The following is a 27,513-nucleotide window of genomic DNA, read 5'->3' on the forward strand; positions in this document are numbered from 1 at the left end:
AACTTAACAAGATTGTTTTTATTTATGCTATTTACTCGAAAAATACAAGCTCTAGAAGTCTTTGGGCCAAATACAGCAGGTCACATTTTAAATCCCCAAGTTAATATTCTCAGGAGGTTTTGTATATGAGAGAAGTATGGGTAAAAACAGAGGAGTGAATCAGCTTTCACCAAAGAACATAAGCTAGTGCTTGACATGTATGTAGGGAGAGATTAAAGCAAGCATTGGTTTGAGCCTCATTCTTTCCTGTAAAACATTAGGTTCAAAGATTCTCTGAGTTGTGTAAATCCTCCAACTTGTGTTTCTTTAGATGTCTCATTTTTATTTGCCTCAAAACAAAGAGCTTGTGTACCAACAATGACTTATGCCCCAAAGTGATATCGGTACTATAAGTTTATGTTCACAAAACTAATCACCTGTGTTCCCCAAACTCAGCAAAGAAGGGAATGGAGTGTCAGCTGTCAAGTGTCTTTCCTTCGGCAGCAAGAAGTTTATTGGCTTGATTCTTCAAAGAATTATGTCTTGTATTATATAAAGGGGATTTTCTATGGACTTTACTCCAATATTATTGAATCTGTCAAACAAAAGAAAAGTCTCCAGGTTTATAAAGTTTTCATATCTATATCGCACCCCTCAACTGCTGGGAAGCCAAACTGGAGAGAGTTCACTTAAGGCAGAACTACTGGATAACTAGAAGAGCTGAAAAATTTAATTATGGAAACATTAAAAATGCTGAAATGTATCGATGAAAACAGGCAATGGAGATGAGTTATATTCTGCAAATTTTTCAAAAAGAGAAGGGGATGGAATACAAAGCTGAATGAGTTAAACAATTTGGGAGCTAAAACAATGAAACAGGAAGAAGAGTGGGATTACATGCAATACAAGAGAACATAGCAGAGACATTTCTAAAGATGGTCAATGTTTTACAAGAGACAGCTACCTGAAAGCAAGTTCCTCAGAGGTACATAAATTAGCACTAGCCTCCTAATCCTTCAACCCTTCAAGGCAGTGAAGTCAATGGGAGTTTACGTATAAGACTCTGGGTCTGAGTGTAACGTTTATTCATTTCCAAGTGGTCAGGTTATTGATCAAATAATTAAAGACAGCGAGATCATCCCCTTCTGTGGCAATAATAATTTAAAAAACAACAGGGAATCCTCAAAGGGAGGAAGTCTTCATGTGGAGATTCTCCAACATCATTACATCTAGAGAGGGGCAGGGTTTGTCCCAAACCCTGAAATATGACAGAGCTGCCCCCAACTCTAACCTGATACCCCGCCCAACTAGTCCCATGCAGTTCTACACCAGTGGATTACTCCAGACTCTCCTCAGATTTGGGGGGGGAAAAGGGGGTAGAGAGGGTAACCATACAGAAAAGATAAATACAGCCCAAGGCTGTACCTGAAAAGGACTGTATTTTCTGTAAAAAGAGAGCTCCACCCACAGCTGACCCAATCCTGTCTCCAACATGCAAAGTATCCATCTCTTCCTGCAGCACAGTCTCTGGATACACAGTTGTTAGAGTCAGGAAACTAACCAATCTAGCCATTCTTACCTATGACGCTGAAACACTCAGTTGAAGTCAGCACAAAGAGGCTACAGTCAGCTTGATGGGCAAGGGAATAATTTACTGGGAGAGGTGGTCTCTAAGATTTCAGAAAAAGATATTTCTGTGAGCTGAGACTGATCCTGCAATGGAGATAGAAAAAATATATATAAAAATAGGTTGCCTTACTAGGTATCGTCCCCTGATTTCAAAGGAGTTACCCAGACATAAGACTGGAGCAATGCACTGGTCACTGAGTCCCAGTGCATTTGTATATTGGTTGTGAACCTAGGGCATGAAAACAAGTTCTTGTTCAATGCATAAAAAAGGGTCTTTTGCATAGAGATAGAGAAGTAGAAGCTGAGTAACTCCCAGTGAAACACAACCATGTTCTTTAGCTCTTGGGATTCCTGATACTCAAATTTCAAACTTAAAACTGCTAAAAGAGTGATCAATTTGTTAATAAGAGATCAGGTGGGATTATGCAGTTGTGGAAGGAGTATAATGGAAGAACAGTATTTCTTATTTTCAATAAATCAAAGCATTAACAGAGGAATGGGATAGGATTCTGCAGGTGGGAAAGGATGGAAAAGAAGATTGGAATGGGATGCTTGTTAGTTGCAGTGGGATGTTGCAGAGAGGGGAAATTAGAAATGGACTTGAGTCACAAAAGTTGGGTTTCGATCCAGATGTGCATTTCAGGCTCCCAACAGTTTGGTGGTGTTCAACATGGGGTTTGGGATCAGAACACTCTAATGCCAGGGGCCAGTCACATTGTTTGGATCTAGTTTTAAAGCATCTCTCAAGTTTAAAGGTTTTGGGGAGTTGTATTAAGCTCATCTGTATGTAAAATATTGAAGCAGCAGCAAGTCAATATAGATAAATTAAGAACTCACTCAAACCAAACATCTGTTGGAATTCTGAAAGATCTCAATACATTCATTTTATTTGTATTTTTTAGCTGGATTTGGAAATGAAAATCCTGCAAAAGAAAGTCTGCTCTCCCCTATTTCCAGACAGGACTAGAAAAAAAAATCCCAGAAATCTGGCAATAAAACTTTTCTCACAAGATATGCAGCCCAGTTATGCTGTCAAGCAGCCTGATATTGTCTGGTCCCAATGAAGTCAAGGGGAGTTTTGACATTCACTTCACTGGAGCCATATTTCACCCCAAATATTTCACTGGGGAAAATAGTATCTAGCACTTCAAGCCTACTCTCAGATGCCTGCTTCTCGATTGCATGACAGGAGTGAGACAGGACAAACCCTCAGTAGCAGGAATCGTATTAAGTTTTCCATAAGGGATGTGAGCTTGGGAAGATTTTTAAGGGAAAAGAGAGACAATTTTAAGCTCTGAATTTTAAGCTCCAGGAAAGTCCAAGTGCTAAAGAACATGGTTGAGTTTCATGGGAATTTTCCCAGTTTTTAAATCTTTATAAGCATTCAAGGGCCTTTTCTGCTTGTGGAAAAGACAACAAAACCATTTTCATGAAGGATAAGTTTTATATAGAGCTAATGCAGGGAAAACTGCCTACCCAGCAAGACTATTTTCCATAAACAATCTCAGATATAGTCAGTAGCTCATTAAAGTGGGAGCTGGTGAAGAATGAAATTAGAACAGCAGGAAATTAAAGCAAGAAAACAAAACAAAAAAACTCAGCCTTTTAAAATGAACTCAAGGAATAGGATATTTAGAGGGTAGGGAAAGCAAAGGACTTGATAGATCAAGACATTGCTAGTGGGATACAGACTGATTAACCTTTAAGTATTCATTTCAAATCCAGACAAAGTCAGTAGTGACCTCAAAGGTGTGTGTGAAATTAAAAAGTTTGTTAAGTTTCTAGTGACCAGGAGCGAAATCCTGGCTCCATTGAAATCAGTAGCAAAACTCCCAATAACTTCAATGGGGCCAGGATTTGTGGTGTGTATATATACAATCACCACAGTTAAACACAAAATCAGAGGTAGGTCTGAACGTAAGAACAGCCATACTAGGTCAGACCAATGGCCCATCTAGCCCAATATCCTGTCTTCCAACAGTGGCCAATGCCAGGTGTTTCAGAGGGAATGAACAGAACAGGCAATTGAATGATCCATACCCTGTCCTTCACTCCCAGATTCTGGCAGTCAGAGGTTTAAGGACACCCAAAGTATGGGGTTGCATCCTTGACCATTGTGGCTAATAGCCACTGATGGACCTATCCTCCATGAACTTATCTAGTTCTTTTTTGAACCCTGTTATAGTCTTGGCCTTCACAACATCCTCTGGCAAAGAGTTCCCAAGGTCAACTGTGTGCAGAAATACTTCCTTTTGTTTGTTTTAAACCTGCTGCCTATTAATTTCATTGGGTGACCCCTAGTTCTTGTGTTATGTGAAGGACTGAATAACACTTCCTTATTCACTTTCTCCACATCATTCATGATTTTACAGACTCTATCATATCCCCCCTTAGTCATCTCTTTTCCAAGCTGAACAGTCCCAGTCTTTTCAGTCTCTCCTCATATATACACTGTTCTGTACCTTTAATCATTTTTGTTGCCCTTCTCTGTACCTTTTCCAATAACTTTTTTTGAGATGTGGCAACTGCATGAAGTATTCAAGGTGTGGGTGTATCATCAGGGATTTATATAGTGGCATTATATTTTCTGTCTTACCATCTCTCTTTCATAGAATCATAGGGTTGGAAGGGACCTCAGGAGGTCATCCAGTCCAATCCCCTGCTCAAAGCAGGACCAATCCCCAGACAGATTTTTACCCCAGTTCCCTAAATGGCTCCCTCAAGGATTGAACTCACCACCCTAGGTTTAGCAGGCCAACACTCAAACCACTGAGCTATACCTTTCCTAATGGTTCCTAACATTGTTAGCTTTTTTGACTGCCGCTGCACATTGAGTGGATGTTTTCAGAGAACTATTCACAATGACTCCCACATTTCAAAAGAACCATGATCAGAACGCTTCAAGCTTTGGGACAGTTTGGATTTGGATATGAATTTCAGAGTTTAAGATGGTCTTTGAATAAAATTAGTTCCCTTGCAGGTAAGCCCAGAAAACAGGCCAAAGACTGAAAGAACATGGAGACCAAACTACCTTACTAAACTGAGAATTGGTCCCTCCAGCATAAAGATGAAGTACATTGGGAGGACAATGAAGAGAAGCTTGAATTGCTATGGGGCCATCACTTCTCCACAGCTCCAAAGCATGCACTACCATGCCCAGTCAAGGTTTATTTTTATAACAGAGGTTAACAAACAAAACACAGTGTTAACTCAGTCCTTGGTGACAGGCTTCAGGCCACCCTCCCGGGGGTCTCTGGCACTCCAGCTCCTGGCAACCTCCCAGCCTCAATCAGCTCTGCTTCCCTGAGCCCCTTACACCAGGACCCTAACACAGGTGCTAGCTCTACTCCAGTGCAGCTTCCTCCCTAGGACTTTTCCTGTTTCAGTCCTTCCTCCCAGCTGCCTACTAGCAGCCCTTTATAGGCCAGGTGTAGCCCAGCCCTCTTTAATTAGCTGGATTGGGCTCACCTGCTCCAGACCAGGGGCTCTGGGCTCAATCTATTCACAGGGACCAGCTATCCTGTGACATGCTACTACTCATGTTGCATCAGGTCTTCAGGATGGTAGGGTTTCTCTCTTTCATGAACATAACATCTTTCAGAACAAAAGATGTACGTTATTCCAGAATGCTCAGACAAGAACAGAGCAAACTATTCATAATTATATCAATGTATTTTTTACACTTTAAAGGTAGTGACAGTTTGTAAACATGACTAGAACAATGACATATAATATTATTGTAATTTTTGATACTATAAGAAATAAAAAGAATTGGATTTAAAAATGATATGCAGTGGCAGCAGGGCTATGAGTGTGCCTTAGTTGTTTACAGTAATGTCTAGAGGCCTAGGCCCCATTGTGCTAATAAGGAGACAATTCCTGCCCCAAAGAGTCTAAGAGCTAGATCCTGAAGAATCCTCCAGATGCTGGATGGTAGGCCAGTGTCAGACTGAAATAGAACTGGAGTCTCTGACTCCCAGCCAGCCCAGTGCACTAGCCATGGGCCAACACTACCTTCTATCACTTGGTACAGAATTCTTTTTTTAAAAGCTTTAGGAAAAGTAACAAAAACATTATCAGAAAACAATAGACGTTGGCTGGTATTCTGATGATGTATTTAGAAAAAGAATTTTCCCAGGAGCCTGAGAGAATCAGGCCTGCATCTCCCATTGAAATTCAATATGAGTTGAGTGCCTAATTCTCCTAGGCTCCTTCAAAAATACCAGATGTTTTTCATTGCATTATCCTTCCTCCAAAAAGTTTCTGTTGACAAAAAGGCATTTTCCAATGGAAAAACACTGTCAAAAAGTTTTTGACCAGCTCTATCCTTAAGCCCGCTGGTGGCCATGATTGTTATTTGAAACCCCGAAAATATGAAAATGGAAAGAAAAAATTCTTCTCTTTTTATGTACAGAAGTTAAAAGCTGAAGTGCTTGTTGTCATTTATATGGTGCCTTGTTTACAGCACTTGTCTTTCCTGAGAAATTAAAGACCAGTACAGAAACCAATAGGGAAAGCCAGAAAACAGAACTTCATTCCCAGCATTCCATTAAATTTGCCAGAGGAGATAACCCAGAGCCATTTGTGTGTTTCACTGCAAGATCTCACCAGTGTTCGATTGTTTCCTAGGGAAATGACAGCTTGTGGTGACTTGGTGATCAGACATAAGATCTGAGTATTAATATTTCCTTTACAATGGATGCAATAGCAGCAAGCTCTGTATCTTGAGACTTCTTAAGAGCTGTTGTACCTGCAGAGCCTGTGGGCAGTTGCTGCAGCCAGTTTTCTTCACTGTAGTTATTAGTTGTGAACATTGTTTACTGTTCTGAGCATGGTACTAGAACCACAAATTCCTGAGTTCAGCTCCCACCTCTGACACTGGCTTCCCCTATCTGGTGAAGTCACTTAATCTTTCCACCTCAGTTTCCCTTTCTGTAAAATGCATCTCTGGGGCCAGGAATTAATAATTAGTCAACAATAATGAAGTGCTTTGAAGATTAAAATTTTATACTTTTTTTAATATGAAGGAATCCTGAACCATCACTGAGCTTTGGTCGCTATTCATAATCAAGCCTCTCCTGTTGTCTTTCGGACTGATCTCAGTCAGATCATTTATCAAACTAATTGCCTCAAAGACAAGCATTCTTAGGCAATCTGTTCCCTCTCCATATTTCCCATTACAGTCAATGAAAGTTATGTGTGCAGATGAAGATAACAGATCTCTCGCTCTCTCCATTTTTTAAAAAAAAAGGACACTGAAAACACAAATATTAACATGTAGCTCAGCTTGGTTTGATTTATAAATTTGACAATATTGTGAGTAGGGAAAATAATAGAAATGTGAATGTCAAACGAATGATCATATTGTATCTTTTACATGAAAAGTTTCAGTGATGAGAAAACCCATCATCTCTACAACCAGAAACCCCTTTAGCCATGGTACCCACAAAAATACTGCTCTTGCCTCAGAGACCTCAATATAAGTATCTAGCTATCTTCTTCATCCAACTACCTAGTAAGAATAAACCTGACAATCACGATTTGAGTTGCTGGTGAACTCAACCAACAAGCAATTTCTATACATCTATCTCAAAAGAAAAAGGAAGCAGAAATATATTATTCTTGTGTGAATTTTCAAAAGAATGTAAACTTATATGCAAATTAAGCACAGCCTTTGAGCTTCTTGTAAACTACCAGCATAGCCCTCTGTCTCACTAAGTGCCATTTGAAATTGAATAGACTTGTTTGTCTGAACTTTCTGCCATGGCAGCTTACTATTCCTCAGATGTTATAATAATGAACTGGCAAGTATGTCCATATTCTACTGCCTTTTCTGGATAGAATCAAAGCTGCTTGCCTGCATTATGGAGCTGTTACATATCCACTTTATTTTTCTCAGCAAGTGTTTAGTCCTGGAAATCATGCTTGTATAACTAAACATTAACAATACAAGGTTCTGGGTTCAGGAAGCTGTGTGAGCACCTGGAGAGTTTGCTCCTTACCCTGGGCTCTGATTAGAATCAATTCTTGAGGCAAAGTTGCTCCCTAGGAACCAAGAGTTAGTGTTGGGCTGAAATTTCTGAAAGAAGGGATTGCACTTCATGCTATTTGATCACCTCTGTTCCAGGACTCATGTATATATATGTAAATAAAACAAGTTACATTTAGAATATGCCTAGACCCTACACTGATTTCTCCTTCACTGGAAAGCTGCCCTGCAAGACTCTATAGTCTGCTATATCTCTTCAGAGGAGCAGTGTTGGTATATGAAAAGGGCCGTTAGTGTCAGAAGGGTCAACAACAGTGTGTCACAGAACCTGTGCTGCTAACAGAGATTTACCTTATGCTCTCAAATTTGACCCACCACCTAAACCACAACTTTCACAAATTGTGGCCATCACTTTTGACTCCAAAACCCACAACTTTCTTACAGCCTTCTTTATACTGTAGTAAAATATTAACTAGAATGTACAAGTCAAAACTAAATGAGTCCAAATGACTAGATGGTCCTGAATTGAATTTTTTCAGAATTTTCATTTTGTGGGGAATTTTGGCTTTTTGTTCCATTTCAGAACAAAAAAATGTTGGAATTTCCCATGGAACAGAAATTCCAGTGCCCAGCCAGCTGTAGTGATAACCAGGTAGTTCTGGACAGCTACACTTCTGTTACAGTATTCCCACTGGGACAGATCACCATCTGTTGCAGTACTAAACTCAAAATAAGGTAACCGAGGGCTGTAAAGAAAGAACAACAAACACAAATTCCGCCCTCAGTTACACCTATGTAGCCCCACCACCCATCAGTGGTGTTATGCCAGAATAACAGAAGGAGGAGAATCTGGTTCCCTGTGCTTGATTCTGCTCTTATGCCTGTTTTACACTAGTGTAAATTCAGTGACTTAATGGAGTTACTAATGAACTACAATGGCATAAGTGAGAGCAGAGTCAGGTCTTCATTGTTAAATGTAAACATTAAGGGCCCGCTCCAACACTCAGTGATGTCAGTGGAAGGACTTCCATTGACTTCAGTGGGCATTACTTCAGAGCCTACATATATAGGTAAAATAAACCTTCAAAATAATACAGTATCTGCTACTAGAAGCAACTGTTTATGCTCCAAAAGAACTCAAATATTCCATTTATCAAGGTCAGTTAGCAACATTATGTCTATAATGACTATAATTAAAGAGCCGTGGTAAAGGCTAATTGGTACAAATGTGTGGTCATTCTCGTAGGAGAAACTATAGGGAGTCTCAAGTAGATCAGAACTAGCTTGTTCATTTGTTTGATGAAAAAAATCAATGTTCTGCTGCCGTGAATTAGGTGGGTTTTTTTGGTTATACTCCATCTTGCGCATGCATTTATTTCTATTGACCTGTTGCAATTATCGCTTGCAATTTAAGCCACAAATCAGAAAGACATCATGCTGATAGATTATTGTGTCTTCTCTGACCTCTCCACTATTGATAATCCTTTTAGGTGATTTTGGAATGGTGGAGCTTCTCAGATAGAAGAACTTAACTCATCTTGATATAGCTATATCATTTTGATTATGTGAAAAAGGCAGGTGGATAACATGCTTGACTTAGGGAGCTTCTTTACCTTCAGTATAGATTCAGTTTTGGATCTACCGATGAAAGACTCACTTTTGCTGCAAGAATGGAACTAATTACCATATTAATTAGAATGTAAAAAAGAAACTTTACAGAGAAGTGTATATTTATTAATGGCCTTTCTGCATGATCTTATTTATACCATGTCCAAAACCATCCAATCTCCTTCTTGTTTGTCCTCACTTTTAGTTCTTTTTTCACCCCTAAATATATTTAAGACTTACAGCTCTTTCAAGGCAGGTCCTTTATAGTTACTATCAGAGGTACTGACCATACCCTGACCAAACCAGTCCCTGGCTTTGGCAAGCTGATTAAAGTTCCATAAATGTGGGAGAGATTAAATTCTGAATTGCCGCCGAAGAATGAATGAAGTGGCGGCAGCAATTCAGAGGCAGGTCCTTCCCTCCGACAGGGACTCAGGGACCCGCCGCCGAATTGCCACCGAAGAGCCTTGAGCCGGCCCTTGCCTCAGGCGCAAAAATTCCTTGTTATGGCTCTGCACACACGGTGTGTGTCTCTGTCTACCATGCTGTCTCCCCTCCCTGCCTTGTAGAGTGTGAGGCTACATTAACAACAATAAGTTAACCCTTGAGGGCTCAGCCAACTGCTAGTTCATCATTTAGCAGTAAGACATTCCCTGGAAATATCCCACCCTCTGACTTCACCTCCTCAACCAAGCTTCACAATCATCATCTCTGTGTACCAGTATTAAATTGTTTGTTTAAAACTTATATTATGTGTGTATGTATATATATAGACTATATATAGTCTTTTGTCTGGTGAAAAATTTTTCCCTGGAACCTAACCCCCCCAATTTACATTAATTCTTATGGGGAAATTGGATTTGCTTAACATCGTTTCACTTAAAGTCACATTTTTCAGGAACATAACTACAAAGTTAAGTGAAGAGTTAAGCAGGAGCTCCATCAGCTTGCTCACAGAATCAGCCTATAAATATTCCAAGACCCTTTGATGCGTCAGCAATGGGAGCAGAGAAAGTTGTCTTCACTGGCCCTGTGCATTATAAGACCAGCTGACCACAACTGAAAAACATCTGACACTCAAAATTCACCCAAATCAGAAACCTCAACATCTTCATCTACACAGCACTTTGGTATTCTGCAGGGGAGAGTTGATAAGGTGTGGGTGATATCTGTTGAAGGGACTGAGGAGGGAGGATAAGGGATACCCACCAAAAGGACAAATCTGGCCTAAAACTGGGAGGGGATAAAGAAGGTTGTTCTGCTACAGAGGGAAATAATGGCCATACAAAAATATATGTCTAAAATAGTTAACAAGCAAGAATTGGAGAAATTATAAAAAATAGAAAAATATTGAGGGTTAACAATAATTTAGAAAGAAAATAGGCAAAGAAAATGGGAGGGTTAAGGAATCAAAATAGAAAACAAACTTTAAAAATAAAAACATCATACACAAGACTTATAAGTAAATAATACAAAATAAAATATGGGAAATAAATCAAAGGTTAAAATACCAAAAAATAAAGAACACATTAGGCAAAGGAAGAAAACAAGAAACAGTGAAAAATGTTAGTTATCCATGGGATAAAATAATGCAAAAAATGGAAATTAATTTCAGGTCAAATAATCAAATGTTGGATAGTATCCTTTTTCCCCTACACCTTTTATCTGTAAATTGTCTGAAAAGGCCCTGTGTTTTGGCATGTATGAAACACCCAGAACACTTCTGGGTCCTATGTACAGAATAGATAAGAATAATTTTCATCCCACAGCAGTGACATTGCACCAAATCAATAATTTCACAGCAGAAGATTTAAATATTGTACTATTTTTACTTACCTGTTTTGCAGCTATGATTGAAAATGGGGATATATGTAAATCATTGCCGATGTAGTGATGCATCAATAATGCCACAGAGAGACTGCTTCAACCTAATTGTAGATAGTAGGGCTGAACTAATGCAACTGAGAGAAGAATATGGCCCATTGTACTTACACTAAATAGTTATGTAACAGATCAGATGATGCAAGATCGAGCTTCAAAGTGGGAGTTGGGCTTCCTCTTCCAGTCCTGAGAGATGCAGAGCATTGCAAAGGTTTCTGGTGAATCTCCAGGGATAAGGTTCAAGCCTTGTCACTACAAATCACCCTCTGCCAAGTAATTTGTGCAGCAGCTTATAACAGCAGTTAAACAAAGGAGTCACGGGGCTATCCTCTGGGCTGAAGGCAGTCGCTACTGGGGAGAGGAGACTGGGAGATAAAAGCAAAACAAACATGCCAAAATTGAGAGGAGAAGAAAAACTCACCCTCCTTCCAATCCAGGCATAGTGGCAGAAAAAGTCCTAGGTTAGGAGCTGGTGGGTAAATACAAGAAAAGGTCCAGTGACATGTCCAGGGGACATGAGCCAGTCATGCAGATATCTATCTTCTTATTACAGTGCTTCGCAGAACAGGTGGGTTTTCAGATGTTCTTTGAAGGCAGAAGGCTAGAATTCATAGCTCTGGTACTATGTATGGGAGCAGTTTTACAAAGTTGATTTAATAGGGCAACTGCACATTGATTTACACAGGGAAGGCTATAGTCACAATGGAAATAGTAAGCACTCATCACAGATCAAATTGCTTTCACTTATAATGATATAACTCCCATTGATTTACCTGGAAGCACAGTTTGTGCCCAGATGTTTAAAATGAAAGACTGGATGCTACAGAAGGCACCAAAAACTATGGAAAGATCCTAAAATTTAGGGGAACCCACAATTATTGCACCTCTGATTTTAGATTGCTCTGCATCTTTTTCCATGTTGTAAGTAAATGATGCAGCACGTGTGACACAATATTTTAATAAATTTGGACAACTAGAGTAAAACTGTGCCCAAGTTCTGCACCCATTGCTCAGAAAAATAAAGGATTTGGCTGTGACAGACTCGCAGTGTTAAATGAGGCTGCATAGCATCATGCTCCAGATGCATTTGTCTTGTGTCCTATCCCTCCACTAAAATGGGGTTGGGATATATATTGTGCTCATCAACATTACTGCTGGAGAGTTCTGCCACAGGTACTGGGTACTACATCTCATAGCTTGCCAAAAGTACATGGATTAAGTCAGATGTTTACATACATTGTAAGCTACCACCTTAAGCATGTGAATACTAAGTGACTTCAACAGGGCCAGCTGGTCATTAGGGCCTCCTGGGCCTAAACCTCTCAAACAGTGTCACAGCAACCAGACATGTTACAGATACCATGCAGTGTGGCTAACTCTCTCTTGCCACTGAGGAACTCCTATGATGCTAGAGCTGCCTCAGTCCCAGGAAGCTGCAGTCTCGCTGGCTACCTCCCAGTGATTCCCAGCCCAACAAGCACACAGACTGTAGGTAGCAGAGGAAGGAGGCACAGAGGGAATATAGCTTTATATGGGGCTAATTCAGATTAATCCTCCAGAGCAGAGCATGGAGCTCCCTGTAGATGCTCCATGAAACCACAATCCTTTCCTGATGTGTCAGTTCCTGCTTCTCCATGGCCAACAACAAGTAGGGACAGGTAAGTTCTGAGCCTGATAGATGTCAGGTAGGAGGGGGATTGAGGCCTGAGTTCTAAGCGTACAGGATTTGCATGCGTGCTTTGGGCAGAGGGTTTTCTGAGCCTGGGGTGTCAATTACATGAGATGTCAGATCTTAGAGGAGTGATTCTGAGCTGTGGGGAAGTTATGTAGGACGAGTGGGGGTTCTCAGCTCAGGCATGGGTGGGGAGAGGGATAATGGAGTTTCTAAGCAGTTGGAGGGAGCTGAGGGGGCTTCAGGGTATTCTCAACCAGGAGGTTGGGGGTTAGGTTGACAGGGGTGAATGGCAGGGAATTGAGTCAATAGGCAAATAAGAGTGTGTGGGTGAACTGGTTGTGGGAAGGACTGGTGTTGGAGATTATAGAGGAAGACAGTAGGGTAAGACTGCAAAGGGACAGATTGGGATCGGGAGAGAATAGTGAAGGGATCACAGTGGGGTAAATACTGTTCTTTCCCACCCCACCTGTTACTTTAAATTGTCCCATTTTTCATTATGAAAGGGGAACTTGCCCAGCAACCTCCTTTTTTCCCCACCAAATCCTTCCCTATGATACTCCCTACCACCAAACCATCCCAGTGTTTCACTTTGTATATGATCCAACTGCACGTGGAGGACAGAATGTGAAAAAGTTAGAGGGGGACACCTTGCTAGCTGCAGCTCCATCACTTCTTTTTCAGCAGACCTTTGCTGGCCAATACTTAGTTATTCAACCTGAAGCTAATTTCCATTTTTTGCATTATTTTATCCCATGGATAACTAACATTTTTCATTGTTCTTGTTTTCTACCTTTGCCTAGTGTGTTTTTATTTTTTGGTATTTTAACCTTTCATTTATTTTCCATATTTTATTTTCTATTATTTACTTATAAGTCTTGTGTATGATAATTTTTATTTTTAAAGCTTGTTTTCTATTTTGATCCCTTAACCCTCCTGTTTTCTTTGCCTATTTTCTTTCTAAATTATTAACACTTGATATTTTTCTATTTTTTATAATTTCTCCAATTCTTGCTTGTCAACTATTTTAGACATATATTTTTGTGTGAGTGTGGATTGCTGCAAGTCCTCATTAGCATGATCCTATTGAAACTCCTCCACTGTTCAGGCAATAGGAAACTTTCCAGTTACTTCTGTCTTGAAAAACATTTTTGAAGCTGCCTCCAGGATACACATTCAAAGTTGAGCATCCAGGGACATCCTATGGAGTTTTGACACATCTTGGAGAACTTGTAGACCATAAAATAATGAATTACTTGACCCATGAAGTAAGCGCCTTTTCATTTGTAATGGATATAATCTTGAGTCAGCATTCTTCATGTTACCTGTTTCAGACAACAAAGTGTGAGAGAGCATCCTGGAATGGAAACAGCTCTTATTCACTCAGGTAGTTTAATTGCATGAGCAAGAGCTCACTAGTGTAATTGAGGGTTCTATAGTCTGGCCCACCAAATATCACACTAAAATATTAGCTAGGTATATTGCAATGCTAGAGGCACTGATTTGAAAACGTAAAGTCACTTGGAAAAAAATGCATTATACATAGTGCTTTTCCTGTTCATATGTATGTTTAATTTGCTGCTTGGACCCTGCATTTTTACATGAACATTGCTCATTCCTCACAAAATGCCAATCACAGTTATTTAAATCACCTTTGTTATATCAAGTAGTGAAACCTGTGTCTGATGACTAATCAAAACACATGCCAGGCATAAACATATGGTCAAATTATATGTTAACAAGCTATCTGCCAAATTAGCAGTTTTTCCTGATTGGTTTCTGTATAATTGCCGGCCAGGAATAAATGTGTTCATTATTCAAAATTGCACAGATACTATGTATGAACAGATTGCAGCCTATGGATAGTTCAGACTGTTTACTATGAACATTCATTTGCATGTTCGATATTTTTAATTTGCTATTTGAGACAGACAATTGTAAGTCACATGACATTGCTTTTGTTTCTTCATTGGATGAGCTTATTTTAACAGACGCATTCCCTTAATAATTCATTGGGGCCTGGATTCTCTAAGGAAGATGTTGGAGACCACTTTAGGAAAAGAGATAGTAGGAGACATGCAAGACTAGGAACTTTTTCCTTTCTTCTCCACAAGAAGCAGCACTATATTTGGCTATGTACATAGGCTCCCTTGTGATGGGTGAGACAGTCATGAGCCACATATAATATCTGCTAAGCAGACTTTACATTGAACTGTCTCCTGTCACTCACAAAAAATGCCTGTGTTTTATAGTCCCATTGATGAAGGGCGTATTCACCTACTTTTGATGCACTCATTTGTCTAATTGCCTTGGTGCCTGGATAAACTAGCAGCAGTGGCTTGCAAAAGGTTTTCACATGAATGGTCATTTCTACCAAGTGGTAACAGAAACTGAATCCTGCAGTATTTTCTTCCATGATTTTGAATGAGCTTATAAAATTCTACGGTCCAAATTTGGCTCCTATATGCAGCTACAGTTGTCTTTAGTTGAAGTTCTGTGCAAATATTTGTGGCCACATCTTGACTACAAAGTCCCAGAAGCTTTTTTCAAGCTAACTTGCTGTATATTAAAGACTGATTCTAGGATGCAAACTACAGACTCAATCCTGCACAAATGAAGTCAATAGAAGTTTTGCCATTGATTTTAGTGAGATTAGCATCAGGCTGTATCAATCAAACTCCCCTTTTAGTGGAACCTTTGCAATGTTACACTTGACAAGGATTTTGCAGGATACAAAGCAAAAAGCAGCAACTATCCCTTCAAAAGAAGAAACAAACATGTTAAATTCTTTTTCTGTGCTGATACATATAGTTTTATCCTAATTTAATTAACATGTTACCTTGGGGCAATGGAGCAGTTTGGAAAAAAGGTGGAAGGAAATTAAAAGGGCACCAGAGCAATCTTGGTGAATATTTCTCCAAAGGGAAAATATTAGTGACTGACAAAGGCTTATCCTCTGAGGAGAAACAAATGAATTCATTCAAGCTGGCTAAATATTTTAAAAAATTCCCATATGATAAGTAAAAAAGCTATTTTGAGGGAGAAATGAAGACAAACTCGGAGTGTTTATCACAGAGTGTTCAAACTATGGATTATTAACAAAGTGAAATGCTATTGCTCCTTTTATTTTTCATTTTTTTAATTAATGATTTTGGACACTAAATTATTTTCTCTTTAAAAGGGAGTAGAATGTGGTTTCAAAGGCATTGCATTGAAATATCACTTCAAAGTATCACTCTCTAGCTATATAGTGCAATTTATTTTTGTAGCATGTAAAAGTATCTCCGACCCATCACTGTCCATTTCACTCTATGCTGTTGATGCAAATATTAGTGTTGTGCACTGGGCCTCAGTCCAAACAGGGCAGTTTCAGATACAGATCAGGATTTCAAATTCCCACGTTCTGACCCAAAGATGTGCTTCTGTTCACTATAGAGATATAAAATTCAGAGGCAGGGTTTTGATTTGAGCTCATCCATTTATCCATAGTGGGACAGACCAACAGAAAATCTTGAGGAAGAAATTAACCCTTCTAAACAAACCCAGGCACACTGATATTTACTTAATCTCCCATCAGTACTATTGCCATGGTCATACTGTGCCATTGGCTCAACTGGTAGTGTGAGCTGTACTGACAGGTATGCTTTACTATTGCTGCTCTTGCTATCACCAATTTGGTTATCTCCTTATCCCCTAGCCTTGTTCTGTGAATGGGGGAGCAGCCCCAAATTCCAGAATGGCTCCTGTACCTTCCAGGAGAATGCTCTCAAGCAGATTCTTCTGTTCCTGATCAGCTTGGGGAGGAGAAGAAACATTTTATAATGCAGAGATTGCTTTATAAAAAAGTGCATTTGAATGATAGCTTTAAGGTTGTCTTATCTTGCCTTCTGTGCCTAGGGCTAATAGAGTTCTCCACATTTATCACACAGTGAGGAAACAGCAGTCATGGTAGGACCACAGTGCTAGCTAGCACTGACAACTGACTTCATGGTCCTTCCATGAGCGGAGTTATTTTTGTTTATTAATCTCTCTCAGCTGGCTACCTATATACACAGGGGTGGGGTGGGGGTTAACTCCATGTAAGGAACCACAAAAGACAATAGCAGGAACACTGAGATACCCCATAGAGATGGCAGAAGGGTTGGCTGAGCTGTTGGGTATGTCTACACTGCCATTAAAAACCTGCGGCTGGCCCATACCAGCTGACTTGGGCTCGCAGGGCTTGGGCTAAGGGGCTGTTTAACTGTGGTGTCGATGTTCAGGCTTGGGTTGGAGCTCAGGCTCTCGGACCCTGGGAGGTGGAAGGTCCCAGCACTCCAGCTGCAGCCCAAGCCCAAACGTCTGCATGCAATTAAACTGCCCCTTAGCACGAGTGTGAGCCCAAGTCATCTGGCATGGGCCAGCCAGGGGGGGTTTAATTGCAGTGTTGACATACAGGAACTTTCTTCCCTAATGGTAAGTGGAAGTTAACACACATGAGAGAGTCACACCCTTTCCTTAAAGGGGAGTGAGGTCGAGATAGGGAAGCAAAGTTCTCAGGGAAAGTATGCAGTATGCAAACATTATGCATTGGGAAGCTTCTATCAAGCTGGTGGAGGGTCAGGCCAATAACAGGATCTCTCTTTAGTGCTCAGGAGAGACATCCATGTTGGCAATTGGATCTGTGGTGTCTCAGAGATGTCTCTTCCCCAGACAGTTATTAGGTGCAGCACTCAAAAGCATGTGCCGCTCCTTTTCAGAGCATCAGTAAAGTGTACCCTTGCCACAGGTGTCCCCATCCACAGTGAAATTCTAGCCTGATTAGTAGGATTCCTATTACCTGGTGCTTTCTCTGCCACATCCACATTCCTCCTCACTATGCAGGGCAGGGTTTGGTCCAAACGTAAGTTACAGATCAAATCCTGAGCAGCTAGACTTAAGGATACTTCTTCCAACCCCAGTCATTGTATGCATCTTCAAATGGCTTTAATATGTCTATTTTAGTTCTACTACAGTGGGGTAAAAAGAGGACAATTACATATCTAAAATATCAATAAAAATTATAAATGGTTAAAAAGTTAAGCTAACATTGCCTTTCCCCAGGCAAAAATACATTTGGTCAGCTAAGTTATGCCTAATTTATGCATTATATGTACTTACTAGAGCTTTCTACACTCATACATATAGACTCACTAAGTCTGAGTAACAAACCAAGGCTTAATATTTTACAAAGGGAGATAAGGAATTAAATAACAGAATAATAAAGTATAGAAATTTACAAATACAATATATAACTGACAAATTGCCATGCTGCTAGTGTAATACCTATAGCTGTCAAAATATATAGTTTTTTTTTAGATTTATCTTCACTCATAGTGATTGTTAGTGCTTTTTCTTAGTTTTCAGGCTTTCTTTGTTAACAGCTAGGCTTTGAAGACTTTCACCATAAATAATTGTTACAGTTGGTAAGTGGTGATAGAAATTGTCACCAATGCCCCTTGCTAACCAAAGACAACTTAACAGGACAACTCAGTCATATTACTCCAAACTTTCTAAAATTCAAAAAGCCAGCCAAGGATAATTATACAACCAAGGAAAAATGAAACACAATACATAGTATTTTTACCACAATTGTAAGTGCTCTGTCTGATATCACTACAGCATTCAGGGGCAAATTTATAGTAGGACTTTCCTTTTTCAGACAGAGACCACAGTACTTGCATCTCTAACTACTTGCATTGTGACTGCAGCCAGGCAGTTAGAAACACAAGCACCTGGATCTGCACCCAAAATTCAATTGTGAAATGTTGGCCTTTTGTGGGGTTGGGGTGTCTCACAAGCCTTGTTGAATGAGATTGTTTTTAACTTTTGCATGTGTTATCCCAACACATGTTGATGTCACTCACTGTACTTAATTTCCACAGCATTATATTTGGACTAGAGATGGTCCAAAATATTCCCATCAACTTTTTTAATGAAACATTCATTTAATAAAAATTTCTTGTAAAAAACAGTCTACTTTTGTCCAAAAACATTAGGTTTACAGTGCAGAAATGAGCATTTTTACTTTTAGACTTGAAAACAAAACAAAACTAAAACCCTCAATTTTGTTATGAAAAAAAATGTTTCTCAACCATTTTAGGAACCCTGGTTGTGATATCCAACACCTTTGTTCTTATTTTTCTGTGTGATACTAATAGTATAGTATTAAATAGTATATTTAAGCAGAAATCCTCATTCATCTAATCTATTTATATATCTACATTCTTATATCTCTCCCTTCAACATGGTAGCTGCATAACCTATTGAAATCAATGTAACCTTCATCTTTAAAATGGATGGCAAGATAGGGACCAATGTATGGAATTAGCAGTGGGTTAGCATGATCAGATCCATGCTTTGCCAAACATAGGGTAATATGCTGCCCTTTGCTGTAAAGTGCAAAACTGATCTAAGTTAATCCATATCAAGCCATCCATTCATGGGGGGAGGGAGGAGACAATAGCAACCAACAGCATACATAACTGGAAACACCCACTGAAGATATTAATAAACTGTGGAAATTGAATTGGAGAAGATATAGAACACTCCACTACTATAAATAAAGCAGAATCTGTATGGCACATGAAAGAGTACAAGCACAATTTTCTGAGCCCATTGTGGCCTACCAGAAATCCAACACACTCCACTATGTGCAGATAGTCTTTATATGTTTAGGAATTGACACTGACCTTGCTGTTTTCCACAAAAAAAGTGCAGATCTCTCCTGACCCCAGATTAATGCTGCTCCACCTATTCTCTGCAGTAACTTATGTTTGCCCGCAGTAGCACATGTAGTATTTTGGCTTTTCTCTGACTTTGCCCACATCCTTCCTATCCACCCTCTTTAAGTTTGTGACAATTTGTGGGTGTATGAGAATGAATTGTGGCATAGCGAGTAAGTATGGCAGGTGTCTGCGTAGCATGTGGAGACAGGTTTTGTAGTAAGTTGATACTTATTTTGGTGTCAAGCTATGGGAGCATATGGCCTGTACTCATTGCTTAGTTCGTGCCAAGATCAAAATAAGGGAGGCTATGTTTTTAATGTATTGAAATAGAAATCTGCTTTGATAATGAATTGGAGCTGAATATTCCCCTCCACTTGTGTAAATGGAAGAAAAGCACAGCGAACCAGTCCAGTGAGTGCGGAAATGGGAGGAGCAATGGCTCCATGACCCGCTACCCCCAAGTCCAGGAATCACGTCGGTATACATAATGCATGACAGGGACCCTGCATTTTAGACAAAGAGGAAGCCAGGAAGCAGCTACTCCACCCAGCATGTTCCCCTCTTAACCTGGAGATGCCCATTAGCAACAGCAGTCACAGCATTAAATCCCACCCACACTAAGAGGACAGAAAGGTGGCATAGGCACAAGGACTAAAGACAAAGAACCGGTGGGAGTGCAGGTACTAACATGAGCCTGTTAACAAAAGCATGACTGAACGTGTGTTACCAGTTCATGGCACTCGTCTGATACAGTTGATGCAAAGACGGTTGAGTTTCGGCCACACTGCAGCTTGTTTTAACAACATGACAGTGTATCATCTGACTTGTGTGTGCACATCTCCCACACTGCCTACTCATGTTTGCATCCATGCATTCTGGGACAATCTAGGCAGATAGTTCTTAATGCCTTAGCAAAATACAGAGGGCCAAATTTTAAAGGCATTTAGGCACCTAACTTCCATTGATTTCAATGGGCTTTATGCACTTAGGTGCTTTTGAAAATCCCAGTTGGCTCATATCTGAATATTTAAGTGCCTAAATATTTTTTAAAATCTGGCTCAGAATTCCCAGAGCACTAGCAGTACTGGTGGCAGTGAACTCTGAGATTCATACTGCACAGAGAGATGGTAAGGAGGAGGACTGATTTCACTGGCTACACGCCCAGGCTTAGTTAGGAAGTCTTGGCTGCACAGCAGTGCCAGAAACTCATTGTGGAAGCCATGTGTCAGCCTGGCTCTCTGCAAGGAAGAACCATTGTTAGAGATCATGGTTACTGAGTATTAACTCTCTTGTGTGGGGGCATAAAACCATGTCACCAAAACCTTGGTTTACAATAGGAAACTTTGTACTAGAAATCCACACCAGTGCAACTCCATTGCTGGTGGCAATGTTGGAAGTTATAATACAAACAGGACTCAGATGTTTTTACCACTACATTGTCTAATCCTACTCTGACATTTGCTGGGGAGGACACAACCTAATGGTTATAATCAGATAACAGCTGTAGCATAGAAAGAAACTTAGGGAGCTGCATTGCAAGGGGTAGCATAACTCTGGAGAACTGAGTGTATGAGCATTGTTACCTAATGTAAATGCCCTATGATCAGCAGGATCCTTGAGCTAAGTGAGATTTCCATGTCGCTTACTTGTGTGGGAGGATTGAAAGGAAAATGGAGTTGCAAACTTACTTCCTCTGCCTCCCCACACAGGTTTAAACACAGGAGAAATATCTGGCTATTCTCTTTAAAATCCCTATTATATTCTTGCCATTCAGTCTGGTGCAAAAAATAGGACCAAATCCTCAGCTGTTGTAAATCAGTGTTGTTCCATTTAAGTCTATAATTTACACCAGCTAAGGACCTGGCTCATAATATTTCTAAGGATATATAATGTATGATTTCAGCTGTTATAAGTTCATACATAGATATTGTCCAATATTGCATCAAAAGCACAGTGGCTACTGTTAAATTACAGTAGCTCACCCCCTTTTGCAGCTTACTCCACTTGAAAATACTGACCTGAATCTTAACATACTTCATTTTAGCATAGAAAAGTTACATCTCATAAAAGAATATCAGACTTTATAAACCTGCTCAAATCCTTTGACTGAAGAGGGAATTCTCTGTTTCTGAGAAATTGATAGATTTAATGAATATATTCCTGTTATATTATGACATCTCATTTTTCTCTCTCATAAATACTTGTCAGGTTTATGATTTTCCACTCATTGGCCAGGAATTGTGTTGCACAAGCTCAGATTGTAGGTGCTCATACCAAGTTTAATTTCACTCACAAGTAGAGTTGACAAAAGATCACAGCCACTAAGCCCTGGAATTACCCTAGATATTGCCCTCTGTGCTCTGCAAATGAAATCCTACAGAAGACCCTTTGGAAAAGAAGAACATGATGGTTAACACTCAGAAATCCATTTTGCACAGGGCAGCGTTAGTACACAGAGAAGAACTGAATGACAGGCAGCTCTGCCAGTTCCTGGATGAGAAAAGTCAGATGCTTAGCATTACACACTCTCTCTTCTGTCCCTCCCTTCCATTCTCTCTCACACACTCTCTCCCCTCTCTCATGCCCTTGATTGACTACCAGGTCAGATAAGAAATTAAGGCCAGTGAAATCAGAACCAAACCGCACCTGTCCCCACTGCAGTCAGAAGAGAACTGAAATAAAGCACTTATGAAACTGCTGTGATCATAACCTTCAAAACACTGAACTCTCCCAGCTGTCTGCTTTCCCAAACCATGACTCTACAATGGGAGCATTGGCACCAGGGCCTAATAATCTATTTCTAATAGAATGTTGTCATTTTGGGAAAGGGTAAAGCAACTTCAAGTGTAAAGATCCCTATTTAGCAACAAAGTGTCTGAAAATAGACATGACGTTACTGATGTAGTTCATCAGATTAGGACTTGCTAATATAGTAATCGCTTTCCTTCTGTTTAATTTGACATAGTTGCTTTAAGGCAAAATAAATCACCAGTAAGAATTGATGAATGCCTAAATACCCAGGCAATTGACATCTCATGTGTTTACTCCAGAAACACAAGTTCTTCTTATTCATTAAGATTTATAAGTGAACTTCAGTGGGACTCCGCTCAATAAGATTTTGCTTGCACAAATTCCATTGCAGGACCAGCACCCTAAGTCTGTGCATGTTTAGACACAGAAATAATAATCAGTACTGACATATATATTTCATGGTTGTCTGTTTTCTAATTACTCGTTTTGTTACAATTTTAACATATAGTGTCTTCCTGTTAGATGTGCTGTTTTCTTTTTATTCAGAGACAGTAGATTGATGACACAGTTCTACAGATATTGTCTATTTTAAAAATCTTTTCTCCCTTGTGTTTCAGAATGTAATATGGGCTGTAGGCTTGATCCAGTGCAACTGAAATCAACAGGGCCAGGATAAGGCCGTATGTAAGAACGAAAGTGCACTATGTGAGAGTCAGTTTGCTGACATGGATAACAAATAAGCAATAGAAATTAGCATTTGGAAAGGATGAGAAAGAAATTACTAAAAGGGAAGAGTTTAAAAAGGATCATCTGAAATAAGCATCAAGGTAGCATTTGAAATACTGGGTGATCGAATGAAATTATAAATAGTGGGAGAAGTGTTCCCACCTAAGAGATCTTTATAAAGCCATATTCATGTGAAAACTTTGCTTGGAGTAGAGGAGCATGCAGACAGCTTTCATTAGTGGTGCAGATCAAGTGGCTGGTTTTATATCTCAGAAAAGGAAAACCGTCTGAGTACAATTACACTGCCATATCAGATGTTCAAAAAGTTGTTTCTGCATTCACAGTTTTTGTTGTCAGAAAGGGATGTGTCACACTTCCGCACTTTCTTGGCAATAGAAAGAGAGTCTTTCAATGCCCCAAAAGATGGAACTGCTAGCATAGAAAGTGGTTGACCATTATGAGATCTATTCCTGTCTTCATAAGAACATGTAGCTCTCACTGATATCAATAGGTATAGACATACATGGAGATTCTTGATCCCTTCATGTTGCTCTATAGTACTGATGTGTAAAAGCATAATCTTACCCCCAAAAAATCAGTTTAGATCTCCACCAGCATGATACTATAAGCAAAAAACTAGAAGTAATTCTTCCACTCTACTCCACGCTGATAAGGCCTCAGGAATTTTATGTCAAGTTCGGGGTGCCACGTTTCAGCAAAGATGTGGACAAATTGGAGCATGTCCAGAGAAGAGCAACAAAAATGATTAAAGATCTAGAAAACATGACTTATGAGGAAAGATTGAGAAAAATTGGTTTGTTTAATCTGGAAAAGAGAAGACTGAGGGGGGACATGATAAGAGTTTTGAAGTACATAAAAGGTTTTTACAAAGAGGAGGGTGAAAATTGTTCTCTTTAACCTCTGAGGATAGGACAAGAAGCAATATGCTTAAATTGCAGCAAGGAGGTTTAGATAGGACATTAGGAGAAACTTCCTAACTGTCAGGGTAATTAAGCACTGGAACAAATTGCCTAGGGAGGTTGTGGAATATCTGTCATTGGAGGTTTTTAAGAATAGGTTAGATAAACACCTGTCAGGAATGGTCTAATAATTACTTAGTCCTGCCTTGAATGCAGGGAACTGGCTTAGATGACCTACTGAGGTCCCTTCTAGTCCTAGTCATCTATGATTCTATGAAGGAAAGCTACTCATCTAGAAGAGAAACAACAAAAACAGAACTGCATATTTAGTCTTGTCCCAATGTATTTAGTATAACTACTGAACATATTACAATAAAAGGTGTCTTAGCCCACATTCTAGTGGGAAAGACTGACTATAAGGAGATCATCTTAGTGGATCATCTGTTACTATTTACATTTAATGATTATGATTTATCTTTGTATGAAGTTTTTTTTCTGTTGGTCTAGACCAGGGGTTCTCAAACTGGGGGTCGCAACCCCTCAGGGGGTCGCGAGGTTATGACATGGAGGGGGTCGTGAGCTGTCAGCCTCCACCCCAAACCCTGCTTTGTATCCAGCATTTATAATGGTGTAAATGTGTTTTTATTTATAAGGGGAGGGGTCACACTCAGAGATCTGCAATATGAAAGGAGTCACCAGTACAAAAGTTTGAGAACTACTGGTCTAGACTATAGGCTATACTGACTCAGTGCTATGTAATAATATATATTACCTGCTTAACTTCATCTGTTATAATGCCATGATTCAGAAGGAGCATGGCACTGGGATGCCTCTGTTCCGTTCCAGCCCTTGCTCTGCAACTGACTTACTGTGTGGCCTTGAGCAAATCGCTTCACCACTCAGTCTCTTAGAATAAAATCAGGATGATAATACTTCCCTTACTGGGATCCTGTGAAGATTAACTAGCAAATAGGCATTTGCTGTCCTGACGATATAAAGTACACTATAAATGCAAAGTGTTTTAACAAATCCATGGCTACCTATGATTTCATGGACGGAGCCTTGGCTGCAGAACCACAGGTCCCTATCAATTGAGCTAAAGGAGAAATCCAGTAGTTAGGAGCAAAGGACTATGACAGAAACCTGAGCCATTCAAATTCCATCCAGTAGAGGACAGTGGTACCTGTACAGATATTAGTGCATGCAACAGTATGGGCTGATCATCTGCTTCTGTGAGAAAATCTGCAGGAAGAGGTTAAAATGTAGGGAATCTTTGTGAGGTTTCTTTGTGAAATGTGAAGCTATGTAAATCCTACGAAACAGACTGTGGAATCAGCCTCCAAGTCCCCTGGGTTCAGCAGGAGGCCTGAGCTCTGCCTACATCACCCTGGAAAGGGAGGTCTATGGAAATGTAATACAGCGTCTGACTATGCTTCATTTCTGCCTAAAAACTGTCGTGGGCTGAGCGAGTAGAAGAAAGAAGGGGAAAAAGAGATGTGATGCGCATCTCCTAACTCCACCTCCAGCCCATCCACTGCATGCTTGGCTCATCCATTGCCCATTCCCTCCTCAGATGCACAGAGAGCCCTTCACAAGGTCCCAGGAAAGGGTGAAAGCTGCCACCAACATGAATTATTTCTTATTCCACACAGTAAGGAGAGATCCACGCACAGAATGCTCTCCTCCACACAGAGAACTCAAGGGCAAAACTGTGGCCATTATTATTATTATTGAGGGAACGGTTAATGGTATACTTAAAAGTATGTTTAGGGTTTGGCTCTGCCCTGTTGAACATTATGCAACTCAGATGATAACAACACTTACCCCCAGTGAGATTGGTTGATGTAACAATTTCAATCAGCATTGCGGGGATGGTGCTTAGCCAATCCAAAAATATAATCTCCCCTTTGGCGTGTGTAAATAATGACAGAGAGTTTACCCAAGTCCTTACAGAGAAATTACTACGAAGTTTGGAATACACTGTGGCTTTACTGTGATTTTTTTTAAAGTGTGGAAAAACGAAAAACAAGGAATTTGTATAAGTGTAATGCATGAGCTACTTTTGGTGGAACAGATTCCACTTTGCAAGACAAGCAATTGTACAAAATGACATGTGCAATTAAATTCAATTTCAGTGGGGTTGCTTAGCATAGCAGCTCAAACTAGGTTTGACTAAACTATATACCAAAAGCCATACTTGCTAATTAGTATGAAGAACTAGTGACGCAATCATCCAAAATGTTAGATCTTCCTTCCTTTGATGCTTAAAGAAAGGCACAGAATGAAGAAAAGCCAGATAGGGAAACAGCAAATAGTTCATTGAAGCAATGGGGAAATACATCTTATTTATTTTGCCAAGTGTCCAATTGAAATTTATCAAACCTATAGTGAGTACTGTACTCAACACAGAAAGTCATCATGTTGAAAGCACAGGATACCTATACTTTGCTTTTCATTTCAGTGAAAGTGGAATAATTAAAATAAAATATATCAGGCCAGCAAAAATATGTTAGCTAATAACTTGGTAACTAGTAGTTACTAAACAACATAACTGGGCATTTTAAAAAGCACTAAGGGCCAATGCTGCTCTCATTAGGGCCTTATTTCTACAAAAAACAACTTTATGCACAGCCACATTTACTACACAGTGAGTAAAATCAAGCATGTTCTTAATCTTCGCAGGACCAGGGCCCAAGAGAGTAGGAGTTTTCTCCCCACCTTCAGTAGGAGCAGTGCAAAATTCATAAGAAAAGCATTTCTTTTGACCCTAACTGTACACAGAATTGTATTTTTCTTTAAATCTGTCAAGTAATTTTAAACATCTCCATAACTTTATTGTCATGCAGTTAACCATAAGGTCTGTTTTGAATTTTGAATCAGAAGCAGAACAAGAAGAAGAACAAGAAGCAGGGCGGGAGATAAATCCTGAGTTTTTTCTTTATATTTTACAAATTTTATTGCATCAGTCAAAAAATGTGACTGAAACAATAAAATGTTACTCTTGCTCGTGTAATGGTATGTGTTTGAAATACAACCCATTTGCTCTTTATTCACTTCACCATCGCATTTGGCAACGCTGAAAGAAGTTTTATTTGGGAGAGGCTGTTGTAAAATATTCTTTGTTGTCTTATCGTTTATAATATTTTTTTACATTTAATCTTTCATGATAAAATATTTTTCAACTGGTGTCTGCTTCTTGGCACTTTACTACTTATTGCCACATGCCTGCCTCTGTTTCAGAACATTTTATGAAGTTGCTTGATTTGTAAAGAGCATTTTAACGGGTCTGTAATAATGGCATCTCCTGCAAGTAGGATGAAGAGAGTTCATAGCTGTAGTAATTATTCTTAATCCATTAATAATGTAAAAATATGGGAAGCCTCTATATTTAATATATTCCCAACTAGGATTGATATTTGGGGAGTTCCCAGTCTCGATGAGGCAAGTTGATATTTAAATTACCTGTTTATCCTAGTTTTGTCTTCCTCACATTTATCTAGTTGTTAATGGACACCTAAAATCTCCAAAATCTGTTTTCTTTGGCTGTGAACAATGGTCTATAAAATGCTGCTCAGTAAGGCCTTGGCTACACTTGCAAGTTATAACACATTA

The 27,513-nt window shown here is 39.6% G+C and overlaps 1 long non-coding RNA gene across 1 annotated transcript in view; it reads right to left on the reverse strand.

The window, feature by feature from the left end:
* Positions 1-422: 422 nt before the first annotated feature.
* LOC123371463 overlaps positions 423-27,513 on the reverse strand; it is a 126,964-nt gene continuing 99,873 nt past the window's right edge. The window contains exons 4-5 of the long non-coding RNA XR_006579803.1: positions 1,559-1,692; positions 423-574 (exon numbers count right to left, since the gene is read on the reverse strand). This is a non-coding gene — a long non-coding RNA (uncharacterized LOC123371463). The remainder of the gene's footprint in view (positions 575-1,558; positions 1,693-27,513) is intronic.

This window comes from Mauremys mutica, chromosome 5 (genome assembly GCF_020497125.1).
Source record: "Mauremys mutica isolate MM-2020 ecotype Southern chromosome 5, ASM2049712v1, whole genome shotgun sequence".
NCBI classification, from domain to species: domain Eukaryota; kingdom Metazoa; phylum Chordata; order Testudines; family Geoemydidae; genus Mauremys; species Mauremys mutica.